The following is a 6,671-nucleotide window of genomic DNA, read 5'->3' as shown; positions in this document are numbered from 1 at the left end:
GTTCATCACTCTGTTTCCCACCGTGGCCAATTAGATGCCCCTAAGAAGCAGGACGTGAAGGCAATAATTCCCTCTTGGTCTGGCTTCCCAGCAATGGATCCTCAGAGGCAGGCTGTCTCTGAAACTGAAGTTATATACAGCCATCATGACTAATAGCCATCCATTAACAAAACCTATCCTCCATTTGTTTGGCTGAAAACCTTACAAGCACCAGCAATAAAGTGATCTAAGCACTACCACTTGTGATAAGTATTCCTTAGGTCTGTAGGCAACCTGGTGTTCTTAAAATATTTTGGACTACAACTCCCACAAATCTATCTCCATTAGCCATGCTTGCTTCTGGGCACAGTTCAATGTGCTGGTACAAAGCCCTATGTGGCTCAGGCCCAGGCTATCTGGCAGGCTGTATCTCCTTGTATGAGCCCACCAAAGCCCCAAGATCTTCAGGAGAGGTCCTTCTCTCAGTCCTACCATTGTCACAGGAGTGGTTGGTGGGAACATGAGACAAGCTCTTCTTGGCAGCTGTCTCTGGACTCTGAGGCTCTGTTACCAGGGAGGCTAGAATGGCCTCTTCCATGCTGTCCTTCAATCAGCAGGTAAACCTCTTTTCATTTCAACAAGTTTTCAAAACAGAAAGTTTTAAAAGAATTGTCTGAGGGTGCTATGTTGTTTTAAATGAAACTATTTTAAATTGCTGTCTTTTAAATTACATTTTTATCTTTTTAAGTGCAAGTTTAAATGGTTTTAATATTATGAATAGTTAGACAATTCACAGTTTAGTTTAATTTTTAAGCTGGATGCTGCCTTGAATCTCAATTTTATAAGAAAGAGAGAGAGGCCCCTTCTCTTTCCCTCCCACCCACCTTCTCCTTCCCCACACTTTTGCCTTTACATACCCTCCCAACTAAAAAGTTCCAGTTATAACAGTCTTTCTCTGCATGAACATTCTGCCTGCGAACAGCTAACACATACACAGGCCAGTGTTCAAGTGGATACAGAAGTAAAAGGACATACATTAGACCACATGTAAAGCCATTTATAGCATCTGATATTTGGCAAATTTCTTGTGGCCACTTTAAGGGTTGATGCTGACAAGCACTGTCTCAAGTATTAAGAGCAGCATACTGGTTGTACTGGTTTGGAAAAAAAGCTCTTCCAGGTACTAACTCTTTGCAGGACCTTGTAGGCTGAAGGCTTTAAAAATGGACAATTAACCAGAGTGACTCCATGTGAGAATGAAATAGAAGGACAAGCCAGAATAGAATTCTGACCTCCGCAACAACAATAAATAAGTGAGCTGTAATAGAATAAATCCCATTAACATCGTTGAAATTCACTAACAGGATGCCATCTATTAACATTTTTTGGACAACAACTTCCCAAATACCCTTGCTGGCTGGGAGACTTTGGAAGCTGGCACCATTAAAACCAACCTTTCCAATTTCACTGCTATGGCTCTGTCCAATGGAATTCTAGATTGGCGTATATTTAGAATTCTCAGCCAGAGAGCTCTAGGTCTTTACCAAACTACAAACCCCAGGATTTCACAGGATGGAACCTTAGCAGGTAAAGAGGGATCATAGTGCTATAACTATATAGTGTGAAAGGGCCACTTGGTCTAGCTATATAAGCAGGTTGAGCCAAAAGTAAATGTCATGTTTTGGGTGGAAAGTTTGAATGGACACATTATAGTGGAATTGTCCCATTTATAGGATTTCTGAGCAGATAAAACCCATCATACTGGGGTTTTTTTTGTCATGTTATCAACATCAAAGATTATCATATCAAATTTTTTACCTCGCAGTGTCCCTATGTCAAAGGTTTAATTTATAATCATGTCATAATCAATTATCCCATGGGAAAATGGCAAGTCATCTCATTACATAATACCTTTCTATTTATGCCATGGCACTCACATTTGATCTGTTGATTTCCTGAGGCTTTTTGATTCATATGGTTTCTGACATGCTCTCTTCCAAGCTGCTGTGCATTTAAAGGCCGCATGGCGAATGTCAAATAACAACAGTCATCATCCTAAAAGCATCAGTCTGCTAAGCATCTCAAAGTATTGGGAGTTCCAAATAAATATTTTGATATAAATTAATCTTTTTGTATAAACCTTTTGCTAAAGAGCAGCTGGTCCTTAGGCAGCTGCCAAGGGAATGTAACATGCTCTTTTTGCACAGCAGTTCAGTGAGAGTGTATACCCGAGAAAAAGAGACTTGTGGTATTCTTTCACTTTTGTGCTCTTGCCTACAGATAATCCCCCTTTCACATTTTTTAACTGTGACTATTGTGTTCAGCCCTTGTCCATTTTGAGCTGTGCTGCAAGAAAGGATATAACATATGTAGGCATTTTATTCCTCGCATCCCAAAAAAAGAAAGAAAAGAAAAAGAAAACATGGAGAGGAGAATCAGGGCTTATAAAATTGTTCATGCCAGGGAGAAAATGGGTACCAAAAAGTTTTCATCTCTCTCTCTTACATCACATGAGATGCAAGGAGAGCCAGCTCTGCCCTTAGGCAGAGTGAAGCCACTACAGACTAAAAAGACCAGACTTGCTGTGGTTATCCAACTTGTCATCGGCTGCTCCTAAACTTTGGAATGACCTACCAGAGGAGTTCCATCACATATTATCTCTTGAGGCCTTTAAAAAAAGCCATCAAGACAGATCTCTTTTGGCGGGCACTCCCAGACTAATACATGGGCTCTCTCCACTGTCCCACAACTGTGCCTCCATGACTCTCTCTTAAATCTCCTCATTGTAATAGGGATTAAATTTTATTGTAATTTTTATTGCAATTTTAATAACTGATTTTTATGCTGTTTTATTTTAATTGTGAGTTAGAGATTGTATTATTTTACTATGTTTTAGTTGATTGTAACCCGCCCCAATCCTCTGGGGAGAGGCAGGCTATTAATAATAATAATAATAATAATAATAATAATAATAATAATGTTTCTCTGTTAGAAAACAGAGGTGTTTGCCACAAAATCTATCCTCCACATCCTAAACTATGCTGATGACCTCAAGGACCCAATTGCCAGTGTTGAGGTAAAATTCAATGGCACGTCCACTTGGCTTCTGTACATGAAATGGTAATTTTGGTGGAAAAGACATCCTGTGCATTCTCAGAGGCAGAAGAATGTCTCAGGTCAGCCTCATTGTGGGGAATCTAGGTAAGAAAAAAAGGATGAAACTTTACAACAAATAGTTTACATACGGGACACTCTGCACAAGCGATACTAGTTACTAACTTAGGCGCGTTACAGACCGCCCCTTTGGGGCAGCCTGTAGGCACTCCTTTCCCCACCAAATCAGGGCCTCAGCTGCCAGAACAGCAGCCTCTGGGGCCCTGATCCGCCGCTTTCCAGGCCGAGGGGAAGCGGCAAAAGGCCACTTCCCCGCAGCCTGGAAAGGGGTGTCCTTGGGGCATCATGCCCCAAGGACACCCAACAGTGGGGACAAGCAGAAAGGGGCCACTCAGCCCCTTTCTGCCTTGCATTACTGGTGCAGCTGTCTAAAGGCTGCGCCAGTGACGCAAATCCCAGAAGGAGCTGTCCTAGACTGCAGCCAGCACACCCACACTATGCCGATAAGAATGGCTTAGCACAGCAAGTGGAAGCAGACCACAGACCTTGCAAGGAGTCAGCGTTAGAGAGCAATCCGAAAGCCAAGCCAAAGTCAGGATACCAGAAGTCAGAGTAGTCAAATCAGTCCAGGGTCAAAGCAGCCAGAAGATAACAAGGGTCCAGTCCATTCCGTGGTCAAGGCAACAAGGAGTCAAGATACAAGGAGCCAGTGCAGGCAGCAATCACACCAAAGGATCATGCAATAAACTCTAGCACCAAGTTGATGCCTCTCTGCACCTTAAGTAAGGGAGACTCTCCCCCATGCCACCTGAGGCTGGTTTGCTAATTGCCTCCCTGCAATTCTCCTGGATCTGTGCCTGCAAGCACTCTCAGCCCTTCTTTGTTTATAAGTAGGCACATCCAGGCATGATTCCTCCCCAGAGTCACCACTAGGCTGTTGCACCACAGGAGGCATCTCACTAGCACTAGGGCCTGGTTGAGCCTCCTCCTCTGGGGCTGGGGGATCACAGCTGGGACCTGGCAGAGCAGGATTAGCACCTGGTGTAGCCTCAATTAGCTCTTGCTCTGGAGGAGGCTCATCCTCCTCCCCCTCATCCTCCGAGACCTGATCTTGGCTGGCCATGACAGGAGCTCCATTTCGGAGCTCCTTCTGGCACCACGGAAAGGGTGCTCTATGCGCCCTGGCGTGGTGCCAGTATGTCACCACCGCACCGCCTCTTTTGGAGGTGGCACGGTGGTGACATAGCAATGGCGGCCCCTGTGTGGAATGGGCACCGCCATTTTGTATGGACTCGGTTCGTATTAGGGTTAGGGGCGTCCGGAAGTGACGCCCCTTTCTAACCCTAGTACGGACCCAGTCCATACTTTATGCCCATCTGTAACGGGCCTATGATTGCCTTAGGAGGTAAGCACACCCATTCATGGAGTATAAGCACCATTAGTAGCTACCACTTGGTTACAATTGTTTGATTTAGAGGCAATGTTATGATAATAATTATGCCAAAAACTGAACAAATATGTCCTTGAACATATTAAGCCTGAAATCTCCCTGGAGGGCAAGATGATCAAACTGAGGCTGTCATACTTCAGACACATTGGGAGAAGGCAAGACATGATAATGCTAGGTATGGTGGAGGGAAGACCACACACTAGATGGTTGGACTCAATTAGGGAATTCATGGGTATGGGTTTGCAGGACCTGAGCAGAACAGTGGAGGACAGGGGGTCATGGAGATGTCTTATCCACAGCGTCGCCATGACTTGAGATTGATTCAAAGGCAGTTAACAGCAAACAAATAATTATTATAATTTAGGAATACAATTTCTTCTACAGTGAAGAAAACTTGGAGATGCATGCTGCTCACTCTGTTGTCCAAGTGTTTACAACTTCACTCCTTGAAACTGACCCTTTATCTTTTTTTCTCTTTAAACTGGAGTGGGACTGAATTCAGATAACTTCATACTATAAATCAGGACACAAGTCCAACGTAGCAAGAAGGGGCAGTGTGAAGAGAAATTTGGGGTTTCTACAGGTGGCTGTAGCAGCTTCTGGCAACTCCACTCTTATGACATGAACTTTCCTCAGGCCTTCTCCAATTTGCTTCTCATTTTGAGCAAGACATGGCTAATGTCAAACAATATTGCAAACATCCTTTGGAAAGCACATCTCCACAAAACATTTAAATGGTGTTGGTAATTCTGTGCTGAAAAAGGCTGAAGTTTGGGGTTTAGACTAATATGTCTGGTGTGGTAGTCACTGTAATATCTATGTATCTGTAGCTGTACCCATATTGATCTGTAGCTGTACTCATATAGATATCTTTGTAGTAGCAAGCTGAGCCATGAAAATCAGAGGTGGGGGTCTTTTATATGTGGACCAGATGATGTCAAGCGAGGGGCATTGCCTCACTGAGTTCCTTGTTGGAGCAATGCAAGTTCTTCAGGTGGTATCTCAGGGAACTGGTTTTACTCCTCTTTCAACTTTCCTGCATCAATATAGGTGAGGAAGGGATTCACCCCATGGTCCCATGGCCTTAATTCCTGAAGTAAATGGACTGCTGGATCAAAATGGCCTCCATTAAATGCCAGGAACAATGCTTATTAAATAGTCTGGATATCTTTTGTCTTGCAGTGGGACAGTCTTAAACTCAAAATCTGTGTTGCGAATGATATCAATAGGATTCTTTTCCAACGTCTACATTTTAACTACAACCTTTGGAGTAAAGAATCATATTTGTATCATTTTAATCCATCCAGTTTAATTTAAAAATATGGAAAACCATATGGGGTCACAAAATTGCCACAGATAACTTCATTACAATCTTGCTTCACAGGGAGAGACAGCATTTACCACAAAGTATATCAAAGCAGGCATGGATGATACTTTTAAGTAGTATATTTCCATTTAGATGACTTTTTTATTGGTCATTCTTAAAGTATACCCATTAAAAAACTCCACTTTAAGAATGAGTTTACAATGGGTATATTTACAAGTTCTTAAAGTATGCTCATTGAAATAAATGGGTCTTCAGTGAGTTGTGACCAATTTAAATTTTGCTGAGTTCTATGGATATACTTTAAGAACAGCTAAGTCTGGATGTAACCATTTCCCTACAAAAATCCAGAGCTGCAATTTAGCATAACCTCCCCTCATTCAGGCAATTTCTAGATATGTTGGACTACTATCCCATTCATTTCAGATAGCAATGGTCACAGATAATGGATAGTTAGTCCACAGCATCTAGAGAGTGCTAGGTTGAGGAAGTCCAGTAGATCTTAAGCATGAAAAATCTTCTAATACTCTTCTATGAAAGGGAAGCACCTGATCTTACAATGCACTGTACCTTATAGCAGGTCTGGCCCTCCCATTAGTCAAAACAAGATATTCACCTCAGGCAATGGAGAATCAGAAGCAGTGAACTGTATTTGCTAGTAGCAGCCCCAGTACTGCTACTCTGGAAAACTTCACTTTCCAGAGCTGACAGGGGGACCTCACAGCTAAGCACTGTGGGGAGGACTTCCTGGAAAGGGGCTTGTACTGTTCATTACAGCTGATTCTGAGGCTGTCTCTTGTTCTG

This window comes from Sceloporus occidentalis, unplaced genomic scaffold (assembly GCF_023333645.1).
Source record: "Sceloporus occidentalis isolate IW3139 unplaced genomic scaffold, rSceOcc1.0.p SCAF_7, whole genome shotgun sequence".
Taxonomy (NCBI): Eukaryota; Metazoa; Chordata; class Lepidosauria; order Squamata; family Phrynosomatidae; genus Sceloporus; species Sceloporus occidentalis.
Note: the sequence above shows the minus strand (reverse complement) of the source record.